The sequence below is a fragment of the Pristiophorus japonicus genome, chromosome 2, assembly GCF_044704955.1.
Source record: "Pristiophorus japonicus isolate sPriJap1 chromosome 2, sPriJap1.hap1, whole genome shotgun sequence".
NCBI lineage: Eukaryota > Metazoa > Chordata > Chondrichthyes > Pristiophoridae > Pristiophorus > Pristiophorus japonicus.
Window position 1 is genome coordinate 278,293,069 of NC_091978.1, and position 15,790 is coordinate 278,308,858.

The 15,790-nt window shown below is 50.2% G+C and overlaps 1 protein-coding gene across 2 annotated transcripts in view; it reads left to right on the plus strand.

The window, feature by feature from the left end:
• Positions 1–15,790, plus strand: part of LOC139246533 (toll-like receptor 2) — a 38,888-nt gene that overhangs the window by 7,652 nt on the left and 15,446 nt on the right. Inside the window, exon 3 of one of the 2 annotated variants that reach the window (XM_070871420.1) lies at positions 2,081–2,198. The gene's annotated coding sequence lies outside the window, so the exon portion shown is untranslated. Of the gene's footprint in view, positions 1–2,080; positions 2,199–3,817; positions 3,874–15,790 lie in introns of those variants that run through there. The other variant, XM_070871422.1, reaches the window with a different exon arrangement.

Sequence of the window (15,790 nt, forward strand, 5' to 3'; positions counted from 1 at the left end):
TCTCCCCCCCCGACCTCCGCGACTCTCTCTCCCCCCCGACCTCCGCGACTCTCTCTCCCCCCCCCGACCTCCGCGACTCTCTCTCCCCCCCGACCTCCGCGACTCTCTCTCCCCCCCGACCTCCCGACTCTCTCTCCCCCCCGACCTCCGCGACTCTCTCTCCCCCCCGACCTCCGCGACTCTCTCTCCCCCCGACCTCCGCGACTCTCTCTCCCCCCCCGACCTCCGCGATTCTCTCCCCCCCGACCTCCGCGACTCTCTCCCCCCCCGACCTCCGCGACTCTCTCTCCCCCCCCGACCTCCACGACTCTCTCCTTCCCCCCCCGACCTCCACGACTCTCTCTCCCCCCCCGACCTCCGCGACTCTCTCTTCCCCCCCGACCTCCGCGACTCTCTCTCCCCCCCGACCTCCGCGACTCTCTCTCCCCCCCGACCTCCGCGACTCTCTCTCCCCCCCCGACCTCCGCGACTCTCTCCCCCCCCCGACCTCCGCGACTCTCTCTCCCCCCCCCGACCTCCGCGACTCTCTCTCCCCCCCCGACCTCCGCGACTCTCTCTCCCCCCCCGACCTCCGCGACTCTCTCTCCCCCCCGACCTCCGCGACTCTCTCTCCCCCCCGACCTCCGCGACTCTCTCTCCCCCCCCGACCTCCGCGACTCTCTCTCCCCCCCCGACCTCCCGACTCTCTCTCCCCCCCGACCTCCGCGACTCTCTCTCCCCCCCGACCTCCGCGACTCTCTCTCCCCCCCGACCTCCGCGACTCTCTCTCCCCCCCGACCTCCGCGATTCTCTCCCCCCCCGACCTCCGCGACTCTCTCTCCCCCCCCCCGACCTCCACGACTCTCTCTCCCCCCCCGACCTCCCGACTCTCTCTCCCCCCCGACCTCCGCGACTCTCTCTCCCCCCGACCTCCGCGACTCTCTCCCCCCCCGACCTCCGTGACTCTCTCTCCCCCCCCGACCTCCGCGACTCTCTCTCCCCCCCGACCTCCGCGACTCTCTCTCCCCCCCGACCACCGCGACTCTCTCCCCCCCCCCGACCTCCACGACTCTCTCTCCCCCCCCGACCTCCGCGACTCTCTCTCCCCCCCGACCTCCGCGACTCTCTCTCCCCCCCGACCTCCGCGACTCTCTCTCCCCCCCCCGACCTCCGCGATTCTCTCCCCCCCCGACCTCCGCGACTCTCTCTCCCCCTGAAGAGAAGAATTTCAGCAGGAGTCAAATGGATTTTTTTTTGCATTGGGAGGATGTAGTTAGTGGTGTGCTGCAGGAACTTGGCTTGTTTTCCACATAAACTAATGATTTGGTCATGAGTATCGAGGAACTAATATCAACCAGGGATATTCGATTTACAACCATCATGGAGAGTGAGAGGAGAAACCAAGAGAAATGTCTTTACATAGAGGATTGTTGGAGCATGCCGAGATTCAGCGTGGATACGGTCTGCTTAACAGCCTAACAGCCTAATCTTGGCCAGCACTTCACACCCGCAAATTTTGTATCTCACGTATCATGCGACCCCCCCAAATTTAGGTTACAATTTAGGTCTTCAAAAGTCGCATGATACGCGAGTATATACGGGTAATAATTAGGAAAGTGTTTGTTTTCCTGGCTTTTCTTTAACCTCGTTACTAATTGCAGACCCTGACTTGTAAGTATGCTTTAAATTTGGAATTATTTGAACTGTTACCAGGGATGAGAGATTACAATTATGAAGAAAGACTTGAGAAATTAAGGTGGTTTTCATTGGAGCTACAAAGGTTAAGGAATGACATGATAGAGGTGTTCAAGATTATGAAAGGTTATGATATGGTAAATAGTGTTAGATTGTTACCACTGGTCAATGAGACAATAATGAGAGGCCACAAATTTAAGATGATTATGAAAAGAATAGTGGAGAGGTTAGAACATGTCTTTAGATTCCACTTCTGAAGCATACTTCCTTTTAAAAGGAAATTATTGACTTGAAAAGGAAGAATATTAAAGGCTATGGAGATCGAGGAGGGATTAGATTAGATGTCTCATGGAGAAAAACATTGACACAAACTGATTTCTGTATCATTATTGCCTTGTTTATAAAGGGAAATGGGGCAATAGGCAAATGAAAAAGGAAATCCTCCCTACTTGCCATTCCAGGCTTGCCTGACTCCATTTTTGAGCTGGTCTTGAAATTAACAACTGGCAGTCCCACCGAAACAGGTAGGAGTCTTATTTAAATATTTAAGTCGAGGTCATATGTCTGTTGTAGGAATCCTTTCATGTATCAATGGATGAGGCATACCCCACACATGCCCTGCCCATTGGTCTCTGGCATGGAGCGTTCTAACCAGCCAGGCTGCTCCAAAAAACAGCCACATTTAAAAAATGTGGGATCAGTAGAGCAGAACCTCTCACTTTAGGTCCTTATGGTCAGCCGGCTTGGGGAACGCACAGGGTGATTTCCCACCCTGCCTGACCAATGAACTGCTTCAGAGCATCTGGCTGACATTCGTTTCTTACCGGCTGTAAGCTAATGAGGCCCAATCACCCGAGGGTCGGGGGTCACGCTGCTGTGATCAGATGGGCAGTGCAATTACGCAACAAGTCAAAATCAGCCCCACAGCCATGTCGGCCCTGATATTAACACGGAAAAGGGATCCGAGCGGGGAGCAGGTGGCAATAGTGGGCGACTAATGTACAACATCAAGAGACAGGTAGGAATGGCCGATTTCAACGGGGCTGACTGATTATCATTTTACATCTGGGTTTTGTATCTCTACTGCATGTGAGCAGGCCTGATGTGACTTCTGCTCGACTATGTACAGGCCCAGTTTAGTGATGCAATGGAGGAGGAGGATTGGAGCTGGAAAGATTATGGAGTGAAAGGCGAATATTGGGATGGCTGGGAGGAGAGCAAAGGCTGCACCCAGATTCACTGAGTTGTCCGTGGATGTTCTGATATTTGCATTATGGGCCAGGAGGGAGGCCTTGTTTCCCAGCAATGGAAAAAAGAACCTGCTGCCACCACAACGAAGGCATGGCTCGAGGTGGCACAGGAGGTGAGCAGCAGCAGCGTCACAATGTGGTCGTGTATCCAATGCCGCAAATGCTTCAAAGACATAACCTGGTTAGGAAAGGTGAGCAAAGTTCGAGAGGCACCTACATCCTGCAATGCACCCCCTCGCACTCTGCCTTGTCAATCGTACTCCATTCACAGTGCTCCTTACACCCACTTCACTTTCATCAGCACCTAACGTTCTGTTTCAAACTATTTCCTCACATCCTCACCTCCTCCTTCCACCATCCACCACTGCCACTCACACCAATCCTGATGTAATCTGAGAACGACTCAGTCAGCTCCCCCAATTCTCAGCACACGTCCTCAAATGGCACTGTCAGCACGTTCCTCAAATGTATCTGCCTGATTATCACCCTCACTGAATGTAATGCATCCATCAGATGCGCACATGCCTTAGAGCCAATCAAAGGTCTATCGTGCTACCCTAGTGGGAGATAGAGAGCACAGAAAGCCAGTGAGAGGTTGAGAATCAGAGGCAAACCACCACAGATCGTAAAGCTTCACACAGCAGAGGAGGAGTCTTTGAAGATTAGTGGCATATCAGTCTCCCTATGCATTGGAGGTGGTGAGATTGGTTGTGAATTGGAACAGGGTGACAGCGTTAATCTCTCAGACCCACGTCTCCTACAAGGCAAAGTCATCTTGAGGTGACTTAAGCACTTTACCAAATATGATCACTTTAACCAGGTATATTTCAACATTTGTAAAGTTCCATATCTAAATCTTATCTGTCTGTTCTCTCCTCCAGGGCTATCATGGAAAGAAAACAAGCGCCTGCCCAGAGATGATAAGGACTCCTCAGAGGAGCTCACCCCAGTGAGGGCACACCGTCATATGTGTTGCACGCACCAGCGCAGACACGACCTCATAGGGAGGGCCTGCTAGACAGTTAGATGGGATGTCAACTGTTGGTTGGCACGGCACAAATGAGCACGGGTGGAGAGTGGTGGCAGGGACAGCTGTGGAGAGTCCGTGTAGGAGGGCATAGCCCTCTCCAAGCTCTGCTCAGCTGGACAAAGATGTTGAACCCTGGGGTCCATCAATGAAAAGGAGATTGATAGAGGTTCAGCAGCAACTGTGCGAGGTATTGGCACAGAGGATGGAGGAGTCCAGCTCGGACATTTGTGTTGTGTTGTTGCAGAGCTTTCCAACCATAAAATCTTCTATTGAGAGTCTGGCCTCCTCTATCGAAGTTGTATCTGTGGCGTATGAAATGATACAATGTACACCATACTGTGAGCCAGTGACTAGGTGTAACCTGGTCAGTCTTTAATGACTTCCAGAAGTGAAGATACAAAGGTGAAGTTCAGGTTATATACCAGGCCCAGCAAGACTGTACCTATGACCCTAGGACCTCCGACGGTAGTGCCCCCTGGTAGTGGGCAGACCTTATGTACATACATTACATCATTTCCCCCCACCTCGGTTCTTGGCACAAATCCAATTACAAGTTCAGATGGTCCAGAGCCCTTCGCTCCCTGGTTGACCATCTCAGTACAATCCCAGTGCTTTCCGAGTCTCTCACGACTTGGGGCTGGGCATTGACCAGTGGGTTCTTCTGATGGTTGGACGTGAGTTGGTTGGTTGTTTAAGCTCGCGGTGTCTTCTTCCAACTGTTCGGGTTCGTCAGTGTGTCTTAGCTTGATTTGATCAATGTGTTTCCTGCACATCTGCCCATTCTGGAGCTTAACCATATACACCCGGCGACTCTCCTTATCCTTAACATTGCCCGGGAGCCACTTGGGCCCTTGACCATGGTTAAGTACATACAGATATGTCGTGTGACACTGCGGAGCGGTTGTGATACCACTGCTGGCGTTGACGTCGGGTTTCGACATGATCGTTACGGTCAGGATGGACTAGAGAGAGCCTGATTTTGAGGCCTCTCTTCATCAGAAGTTCCGCAGGTGGGACCCCAGTGAGCGTGTGTGGCCTTGTCCTGTAACTGAGCAGTGTGCGTGACAGGCATGTCTGCAGAAACCATGAGTTACACGTTTCAGGCTCTGTTTGGTGGTTTAAACTGCCCGCTCTGCTTGACCATTGGACGCAGGTTTGAACGGGGCTGACTTCATGTGTTTTATGCCGTTGCGTTTCATGAACTCTTGAAACTCCAGGCTCGTGAAACACAGTCCGTTGTCGCTGACAACGATGTCTGGCAGACCATGTGTGGCAAACATGGCTCTCAGGTTCTCAATGGTGGCAGTGGAAGTGCTGGATGACATGATCACACATTCTATCCATTTGGAGTATGCATCCACCACCACAAAAAACATTTTACCGAGGAAGGGGCCCGCAAAGTCAATGTGGATTCTAGACCACGGTTTGGATGGCCATGACCACAGACTGAGCGGAGCTTCCTTTGGGGCATTGCTTAACTGCATGCAAGTGCTGCACTGATGCACGCATGACTCTAAGTCCAAGTCAATGCCAGGCCACCAAACATGGGACCTGGCAATGGCCTTCATCGTGACAATACCGGGATGCGTACTCTGTAACTCCCGTACAAATCTCGTCCTGCCTTTCTTGGGCATTACAACATGATTAACCCACAGTAAACAGTTGGACTGGATGGAAAGCTCATCTTTGCGATGGCTGTACTGTTTGGTTTCATCACCCATTTCCTTGGGGATGGTTGACCAGTCCCCGTTAAGAACACAACATTTTACAACCGATAGTGTCGGATCCTGGCTGGTCCAGATCTTAACTTGTTGAGCAGTGATAGGCGACCCTTCACTCTCAAAGGCATCCATGACCATGAGTAGCTCTATGGACATTGGCGTTTTCACCTCCAGTGTGAGCAACGGCAACTGGCTCAATGCATCAGCGCAGTTGTCGGTGCCTGGTCTCTGGCGAATGACATAATCGTAGGTGTTATGTATGCAACCCTATGTAACCAGCATTCTACCGCCACCAGAGGGTGTATCTGTTGAAGTCCCAAGGGATCCCAGCAAGGGAGCACTGTATATAAGCAGGCCTCCCATGCTGTACCAACACTCAGGAGTTAGAATAAAGAGAGTAAGGTCACATTTACTCACATCTACAGTACTCAATCACATTACTTTATTCTGGACATAACAATAGGCAGATAATGGCAGCACCCACCTCTGGATGCGGGACGACGCGTTGGTGTTGGTACCTTTATGTTCCGAGAACAACAATATAAGCGGCTTGTGATCGGTTTCCAGCTTGAAGCGAAGCCCAAACAGGTACTGGTGCATTTTGTTTACCCCATAAATACATGCTAAAGCCTCTTTCTCTACCATGCCGTAGGCACTTACCACCTTGGACAGGCTTCAAGACGCGTATGCAACTTGTAGTTTGCCTGACTCGTTGGCTTGCTGGTGTACGCAGCCAACCCCATAGGAAGACGCATCACAGGTCAAAACTAGATGCTTGCATGGGTCATACAGTACCAGTAGCTTGTGGGAACAAAACAGATTTCTAGCCTTCTCAAAGGTTCTGTCTTGAAGTACACCCCACACCCAGTCATCTCCTTTCCTGAGCAACTTGTGCAAGGCTCTAATACTGTGCTCAATTTGGGTAAGAAGTTACCGAAGTAGTTGAGAAGACCCAGAAACGAACGCAGCTCCGTCACATTCTGGGGCCTGGGCACATTTATGATGGCCTCTGTTTTTGCATTTGTAGGCCCGATTCCGTCTGCAGCAATCTAACGTCCAAGGAATTCGACCTCTGGTGCCATGAAAATGCACTTCGAACGTTTCAGCCTGAGTCCCACCTTGTCCAGACGATGCAGAACCTCTTCCAGATTGTGCAGGTGCTCGGCGGTGTCACGATTTGTGACTAGGATGTCGTCTTGGAATATCACGGTTCTGGGGATGGATTTCAATCGGCTCTCCATGTTTCTCTGAAATATGGCTGCCGCCGAACGAATGCCAAAAAGGCATCTGTTGTAAATAAACAGTCCTTTGTCCGTGTTGATGCACGTAAGTTTCTTTGATGATTCAACCAGTTCCTGTGTCATGTAGGCCGATGCTAGATCCAATTTGGTGAACGATTTTCCCCCGGCTAGGGTTTCCAATAGGTCATCAGCTTTCGGTAGCGGGTACTGATCTTGTTTTGAAACTCGGTTGATCATGACCTTGTAGTCTCCACAAATCCTGACTGTGCCGTCGCTCTTTAACACCGGAACAATGGAGCTGGCCCATTCATTAAATTCGACCAGTGAGATGACCCCCTCGCGTTGTAGCCTGTCCAATTCGAGCTTGACTTTTTCTCTCATCATGCGCGGGACCGCCCTGGCTTTGTGATGGATGGGCCTTGAGTCTGGGCCGAGCTGAATCTGCACCTTGGCTCCCTTGAAGCTGCCAATTCCCGGTTCAAACAGTGAGGGAAATTTGCTCAGCACTTGAGCACACAAATCATCATCCACTGATGACAAAGCTTTGATATCGTACCATTTCCATTTTATTTTCTCGAACTAACTCCTACCGAATAACATTGCCCGGGATAATCCCTAATGGTAGATCATGAGCCGCTCCCTCGTACGACACTCTTACTGCTGCACTACCGATCACTGCGATGAGCTCTTTGGTGTAGGTACACAACTTCGCATTTATCGGACTCAGCTTGGGGGTCTCTGCCTTGGTCTCCCACAGCTTTTCGAAAATAATCTGGCTCATTATCGATTGACTCACACCCGTGTCTAATTCCACGGATACCAGCACGCCGTTTAATTTTACCTCCATTATTATCTTTTAGCTCTTTGTTAGTAATTTTACCTCCATCATTATCGGTTGGCTCTTTGTTAGCAATGCACGTACGCTAAACACTTCCTCCTCGGAGCTCTCAAATGCCTCGGGTTGCCTCACCAGATCCACGCTGAATTGATCATCACCCACGTGGTGTGTCGCAGCTCACTTGCTCTGCTGTGGACACGTCTGCTGAAGCTGCCCCGTCTTCGCACACCCTCTGCATACATACTGCCTGAAGCGGCACTGATGGGGTCGGTGATTGCCCCCGCAACACCAACACGTTGAGCTCGGATTTGCGCCCGTTGGTGGGCTTTGAGCGGTTCCCGTTCTCGCATACGCAGTCGAGTAGGCCCTCAATGGCGAACTTTGAGCAGCTCCCGTTCTCGCAAAGGCGTATGTACATAATGTCCGCCCACAACCAGGGGGCACTACCGTCAGAGGTCCTAGGGTCATAGGTACACTTGTGCTGGGCCTGGTATATAACCTGAACTTCACCTTTGTATCTTCACTTCTGGAAGTCATTAAAGAATGACCAGGTTACACCTAGTCACTGGCTCGCAGTATGGAGTTCATTGTATCATTTCATACACTACAACTGGCGACGAGGCAAATACGAACCCACGCAAAAGTATGGCGAGCACAGCACGATCGACTACTGTTGGGATTCTTGAGAGATTCAATGAGGGAAAGTATTGGGGAGATTTCACGGATCGTCTTGACCAGTAATTCGTGGCAAATGACCTAAACAAAGACAAGGCTGCAGAGAAGCGCAGGGCAGTTCTTCTTAACGTCTGTGGCCTCCCGATCTATGCACTCAAGAATCTGCTCTCACCCACTCTTCCTACAGAAAAGGATTACAAAGAATGGTGTGCTCTACCACGGAAGGAACCTTCATATCCAGATACCGCTTCTCTACGCACGTTTGTCCAGAAGGCCAGGACATAGCGGCATTTGTTGCCGACCTGAGACATCTTTGCAGGGCCTTGCAAATTTGGGCCTGCGTTGGAAGACATGTTGCGTGACTTTTTCGTGATCGGCGTCAACCACGAGGCGATCTTAAGTAAGCTGCTGGCTGCGGAGACGCCGGACCTCAGCAAGGTCATCACCATCGCCCAGGCTTGCATGTCGACGCAGAAAAGCACAAAGCTGATATCGCGATAAAACAGGAACTCCACGGCAAGTACTGTGTACAAAATTGTATCGACGGCCGGCAGAGCTGCACATGGGAGGGCCTACTCCACTGCGTCTGCAAGACCCGGAGCTTCTCAAATTTCACCATCGAGGGCCTACTCGACTGCGTATGTTGGCAAATAGATTTCAAGGTGTCACGGATCTCGAAGCTGCACTCCCGCAGAGAGGCAGGACCAAATGATGAGAGACTGGGAAATGTTTGCATTCAGTGGGACCTGGATGTTCTTGTACAAGAATCACTGAAAGTTAACATGCATGTACAGCAAGCAATTAGGAAAGCAAATGGTATGTTGGCACTGGTTATAAAAGGATTAGAGTATAACAGTAAAGGAGTGTGACATGCGGGTACTTTGCGATTCCCAATAGTGCCCACGGGGGGCACTAAAGGGGCACAAATCAGTTTTCGCCTGGGTGCAGCGAAAACAGCACCTCCCGCTAAATTGGGATTGCGGTGGCATGAACAGGTAGCGCCCGCTGTTCTGCATCGCAGTGCGCAACGCCCCGTTACCGCGCCGGAAGCTAAATTCGGTCGCGCCCCCTATCTTCCCACCTGCCGTTGACAACGACAGCTTCAGGTGTCGAATTTCAGTCGGAAGTTGGCTATAGGAGCACTATTTAAAGACGCCATCTTTAGAAATCATTTTTGTCGGCCATTGCTGTTTGCAGCTTACTAACAGATATGCAGACTGGCTGTTTCACAGATTTGAGCAATTTTCAGTTGAAGGAGTGTTCCGACTCTTAAACATTCCTGTCTTTCATTGAGGACAGATTTGAAACAACAGCATTTATATCGTTTCTTGGGGGCTGTGTTGGCACTCGACCTCCTGCTCTGACGTCACTATCGGAGGGGGAGTCAACTTAGGCAGAGAGAAAGTCAGAGAGAAAGGCAGGGAAAAAGACAGGGAGAAAGATGGAGAATGACAGCAAAACAGAGGAACGACAGAGGGAGGAGGCTTAACATGGCTGTCAACAAGAGACCTTACCCTCCCAGGTTATTCGGGCAGCAGTTCTCCTACATCAATTTCACTGAGGAACAGTGTGTGCTAAGGCTGCGCTTCAGCAAGGACATGGTCACAGAGCTCAGCCATCTCCTGCAACCAGACCTCGAGCCTCAGACCAGGGTGAAGATGGCTCTCTCAGTGGCAGTCAAGGTCACCATCACACTCAATTCCTACGCCAAATGATCCTTCCAGTGTGCAATCGGAAACATCTCCCAGTTTGGCGTCCATTGCTCCATCTGCGAGGTCACAGATGCTCTCTACAGAAGGAGAAGGGAATACATTTCCTTCCCTATGACCAGAGAGAAGCAGCTGCAGCGTGCATGTGACTTTGCCAGGATGGCGGGCTTCCCCATTGTGCAGGGTGCCAGTGACTGCACACACGTCGCTTTGCGAGCGCCGCATAACAATCCTGAGCTATTCCGTAACCGGAAAGGCTACCTCTCACTGAACGTACAGTTAGTGTGCGACCGCACACACCGAATCCTCACCTTCAATGCCCGCTATCCTGGCAGCAGCCACGATGCATTCACCCTGCGCCAGAGCCATTGGTCAGCTCTCTTCCAGCCACCACATCAAGCTCACGGCTGGCTGCTTAGAGACAAGGGCTATCCGCTCTCCACCTGTCACATGACTCCCCTCCGTAACCCCAACACTCTTGACCAGTACTCATATAATGCGAGCGATGCTGCCACCAGGAACATCATTGAACAGACCATTGGAGTGCTCAAGCAATGGTTCCGCTGCTTTGACCACTCAGGATGAGTCCTCCAGAACTCGGCTGACTTGGTGTCCCTATTCATCATCGTCTGCTACATGCTGCACAACTTGACCATCATGTGGGCGCAGCCATTGCCACCAGGCATAGTTCCACCATCTCAGGAGGAGGAGGAGCAGGATGAGCTGCAAGAGAAAGAGGAGGATGAGGAGGAGGATAAGGAGAAGCAGGAGCAGCATCAACAGCAACGGAGGAGGAAGCCACTCAATCGCGACTCTGCAAAGGCGATCCACAACTGTCTCATCAGACTTCGGTTCCACTGAATTCCAGCCCACTTCCCAGTTCCTCTGGACATCCCCAACAACAGATCAATTTGTCCTCCCATACCACAGCCCCAATACTGAAATGAGACACAACAGCAAAGATTAAATATTCCATTTCAAATTTATGGCATAACAGTTAAGAGTATCATAAAGAACAAATATATTTAACAATCAGTCTTGTGCATTTCCTTATATCCCCTCTTAACACTTGGTTTAACTATTCTACAGCTCCTCCGCAGTGTGACCCCAGTGGCTGCAGCAAGCTGGTGGAAGGCTGTTGTGTGCCAGGGCCAGAGACTACAGATGACCTTGCCGGATGCCTTCAACCAGCTCTGGGCCTGGAAGGCCCGGCTGTAGACTGCACAACCTCAGATTGGTCAGTGGTAATCTGGGCTGGCTGGGTGACAGGCAGCGACAAGTGCAATGGCGGAGTGGCAGTGTTGGGCTCAGGAATGCTGTCATCTGAGAGAGGACAGCAGGTTCCTGCTCCACTGACACTCCTCTGGGGCAGCACCTCAGCATCCCCACCAATCTGATGGAGCACAGATTGGTGGCCTGCTGCGATACTGTGAGATCCCCGGTGGACTGTGCTGGACCCAGTGGCGATGGCAGCAGTCAAAGCACGCATGGCATTCAGCTGAGACTGCATCAGAACAGACTGAGACTTGATGCCAGCAGTCATTGACAGCACCGTGGCATACAGCACCAAGATATTGTGTTGCTTCTACTTGTGCTGCAATGGAAACTACCACATCGCCCATGACACACATCCGGAGTTCTGGATCCACACAATCTCTCTGGGTCCACCATCGGCTACAGACTGGAAATGATGGGCTTCATGGTGTGCACAGAGCTCTGTGCGATGTTGGAGGTGGACACCCCCACGCCCTTTACCATTGTGGCGATGCTCTCAGGCATCCTTGTCATTGCATCTATCATGTCGGAGTGCATGGCCATCACCCTTCTTGTGAACGCCCTCCCCATCGAGGACCTTATCTGAGGCTTGTGCAGCAGAACTCACGCGTGAACTCTCCCTCCCAAGGTATCCTTTCCCCTTGATCTTGCAGCAGCTCACTAGGCTCTGGTGCATCACCCAGTGCAGACCCCTCTACTAAGCTAACCTCTAATGACCATGTAGTGCCACTCTCTGAGCTGGTACTGTGGGTGAGGCATGCAATGATGCAGTGCTTGGGTTCTTCTCCTCCTCCTCCTCTTCTCCCTCCTCAGTGTGATTTGGGAGGTGGAGGGGGAGGCTGGTTCACATACAGGCTGTACATCTGCTTGCTGATTATCTCAAAGCATAAATGGCACAATACTAGCATTATGGTGAGGGCAGAGGGGCAGGAATGGAGCAAGGAACGTAGAAAGTATTAGGAGCTGGATTGTGATAAAGTCTTCTGGGAAGTGGGATGAGAAAAGGAGAGGGGATAAAGATACTATTGTTACCCCCAGTGGGCTTATTGGCCCACCACCTATGGGCCAATAAGCCGCAGCAATCCCTCCTCCAGGTCCAACAGCTCCTGCAGTTGAAGTTCACCCCCACCAGTCCTCTGCTGCTCCCTCCTATTATATGCCATCTTGGCCTGAAAAAGAAAGGAATTTGTGTGAATAAGAGTCCAGCTATGTATGTGGGAAATATGCCTGCCCTGTTTGAATAGCTGTGAATGTAGGCAAAGCGTGAGATGAGAATGTGAGTGTGAGTAGCTGCACATGTTTGGAGGGTGAATGGTGGGGGAATGATGGTTTGCTCAGTGTGCACAGACAGAGGTTCAGAGGCTGGCATGTAGGAGCTATGGAAGCATGTACTCACCTTGACCACCCGACTGAGATCGTTGACCTTCTTGTGGCACTGTGTCAGGGTTTGATCGACTATAGTGCTGGTCAACATCTCCTCGGCCACTTCTCTCCACATCACCCTGAACACATAGAAACATAGAAACATAGAAAATAGGTGCAGGAGTAGGCCATTCGGCCCTTCTAGCCTGCACCGCCATTCAATGAGTTCATGGCTGAACATGCAACTTCAGTACCCCATTCCTGCTTTCTCACCATACCCCTTGATTCCCCTAGTAGTAAGGACTTCATCTAACTCCTTTTTGAATATATTTAGTGAATTGGCCTCAACAACTTTCTGTGGTAGAGAATTCCACAGGTTCACCACTCTCTGGGTGAAGAAATTCCTCCTCATCTCGGTCCTAAATGGCTTCCCCCTTATCCTTAGACTGTGTCCCCTGGTTCTGGACTTCCCCAACATTGGGAACATTCTTCCTGCATCTAACCTGTCTAACCCCGTCAGAATTTTAAACGTTTCTATGAGGTCCCCTCTCATTCTTCTGAACTCCAGTGAATACAAGCCCAGTTGATCCAGTCTTTCTTGATAGGTCAGTCCCGCCATCCCGGGAATCAGTCTGGTGAACCTTCGCTGCACTCCCTCAATAGCAAGAATGTCCTTCCTCAGGTTAGGAGACCAAAACTGTACACAATACTCCAGGTGTGGCCTCACCAAGGCCCTGTACAATTGTAGCAACACCTCCCTGCCCTTGTACTCAAATCCCCTCGCTATGAAGGCCAACATGCCATTTGCTTTCTTAACCGCCTGCTGTACCTGCATGCCAACCTTCAATGACTGATGTACCATGACACCCAGGTCTCTTTGCACCTCCCCTTTTCCTAATCTGTCACCATTCAGATAATAGTCTGTCTCTCTATTTTTACCACCAAAGTGGATAACCTCACATTTATCCACATTATACTTCATCTGCCATGCATTTGCCCACTCACCTAACCTATCCAAGTCGCTCTGCAGCCTCATAGAATCCTCCTCGCAGTTCACACTGCCACCCAACTTAGTGTCATCCGCAAATTTGGAGATACTACATTTAATCCCCTCGTCTAAATCATTAATGTACAGTGTAAACAGCTGGGGCCCCAGCACAGAACCTTGCGGTACCCCACTAGTCACTGCCTGCCATTCTGAAAAGTCCCCATTTACTCCTACTCTTTGCTTCCTGTCTGACAACCAGTTCTCAATCCATGTCAGCACACTACCCCCAATCCCATGTGCTTTAACTTTGCACATTAATCTCTTGTGTGGGACCTTGTCGAAAGCCTTCTGAAAGTCCAAATATACCACATCAACTGGTTCTCCCTTGTCCACTCTACTGGAAACATCCTCAAAAAATTCCAGAAGATTTGTCAAGCATGATTTCCCTTTCACAAATCCATGCTGACTTGGACCTATTATATTACCTCTTTCCAAATGCACTGCTATGACATCCTTAATAATTGATTCCATCATTTTACCCACTACCGATGTCAGGCTGACCGGTCTGTAATTCCCTGTTTTCTCTCTCCCTCCTTTTTTAAAAAGTGGGGTTACATTGGCTACCCTCCACTCCATAGGAACTGATCCAGAGTCAATGGAATGTTGGAAAATGACTGTCAATGCATCCACTATTTCCAAGGCCACCTCCTTAAGTACTCTGGGATGCAGTCCATCAGGCCCTGGGGATTTATCAGCCTTCAATCCCATCAATTTCCCCAACACAATTTCCCGACTAATAAGGATTTCCCTCAGTTCCTCCTCCTTACTAGACCCTCCGACCCCTTTTATATCCGGAAGGTTGTTTGTGTCCTCCTCAGTGAATACCGAACCAAAGTACTTGTTCAATTGGTCCGCCATTTCTTTGTTCCCCGTTATGACTTCCCCTGATTCTGACTGCAGGGGACCTATGTTTGTCTTTACTAACCTTTTTCTCTTTACATATCTATAGAAACTTTTGCAATCCGTCTTAATGTTCCCTGCAAGCTTCTTCTCGTACTCCATTTTCCCTGCCCTAATCAAACCCTTTGTCCTCCTCTGCTGAGTTCTAAATTTCTCCCAGTCCCCGGGTTCGCTGCTATTTCTGGCCAATTTGTATGCCACTTCCTTAGCTTTAATGCTATCCCTGATTTCCCTTGATAGCCACGGTTGAGCCACCTTCCCTTTTTTATTTTTACGACAGACAGGAATGTACAATTGTTGTAGTTCATCCATGCGGTCTCTAAATGTCTGCCATTGCCCATCCACAGTCAACCCCTTCAGTATCATTCGCCAATCTATCCTAGCCAATTCACGCCTCATACCTTCAAAGTTACCCTTCTTTAAGTTCTGGACCATGGTCTCTGAATTAACTGTTTCATTCTCCATCCTAATGCAGAATTCCACCATATTATGGTCACTCTTCCCCAAGGGGCCTCGCACAACGAGATTGCTAATTAATCCTCTCTCATTACACAACACCCAGTCTAAGATGGCCTCCCCCCTAGTTGGTTCCTCGACATATTGGTCTAAAAAACCATCCCTTATGCACTCCAGGAAATCCTCCTCCACCGTATTGCTTCCAGTTTGGTTAACCCAATCTATGTGCATATTAAAGTCACCCATTATAACTGCTGCACCTTTATTGCACGCACCCCTAATTTCATGTTTGATGCCCTCCCCAACATCACTACTACTGTTTGGAGGTCTCTACACAACTCCCACTAACGTTTTTTGTCCTTTGATATTCTGCAGCTCTACCCATATAGATTCCACATCATCCAAGCTAATGTCCTTCCGAACTATTGCCTTAATTTGCTCCTTAACCAGCAATGCTACCCCACCTCCTTTTCCTTTTATTCTATCTTTCCTGAATGTTGAATACCCCTGGATGTTGAGTTCCCAGCCCTGATCATCCTGGAGCCACGTCTCCGTAATCCCAATCACATCATATTTGTTAACATCTATTTGCACAGTTAATTCATCCACTT